At 64.9% G+C, this 478-nt stretch overlaps 1 protein-coding gene across 1 annotated transcript in view; it reads right to left on the bottom strand.

Moving 5' to 3' along the window:
- CADM3 (cell adhesion molecule 3) overlaps positions 1–478 on the bottom strand; it is a gene marked incomplete at its 5' end in the record, with an annotated part of 115,654 nt that overhangs the window by 113,244 nt on the left and 1,932 nt on the right. The window lies entirely within an intron of this gene.

Here is a 478-nt window from a genome sequence, read left to right as displayed (position 1 = left end):
GGGGAAAGGGGTGGGGGCTGTTACCTCTTCACACCGTAGGCCACATTCAGCAAATTGTCGAGCCTGGAGAGGACAAGAGGCCATTAGGGGGGGACATGGGGGTGTGCCCATGTAGGCGTCTCTTTGCCATGGGGGTGCCCTACACCCTGTGGTGGCCCCATCCCCTTGGGGGGGTGTCCTGAAGGTACTGGGGATGTCCCCACACCCTTTGGTGGCCCCATCTCCTCAGAGGGGGTATCCTCATGGTACTGAGGATGTCCCACACCCTTATGGTGGCCCCATCTCCTTGAGGGGGTGTCCTCATGGTCCTGGTGATGTCCCCACACCCTGTGGTGGCCCCATCTCCCATGGGTACCCCCGTTCCCATGGATGTCCCCCCACCACCCGGAGCCCCCCAGGCACGTGGGTCTCACCGGAAGCGCTGGGGGGGGTGGTGCAGGGCGCCGTAGCGGCGGGCACTGGGGCAGAGGCTGAGCAG

This window comes from Charadrius vociferus, unplaced genomic scaffold (assembly GCF_000708025.1).
Source record: "Charadrius vociferus isolate BGI_N301 unplaced genomic scaffold, ASM70802v2 scaffold1863, whole genome shotgun sequence".
Classification (NCBI taxonomy): domain Eukaryota; kingdom Metazoa; phylum Chordata; class Aves; order Charadriiformes; family Charadriidae; genus Charadrius; species Charadrius vociferus.
The sequence above is the reverse complement of the archived record's forward strand: the minus strand, read 5'-3'. Positions and strand labels throughout refer to the sequence as shown.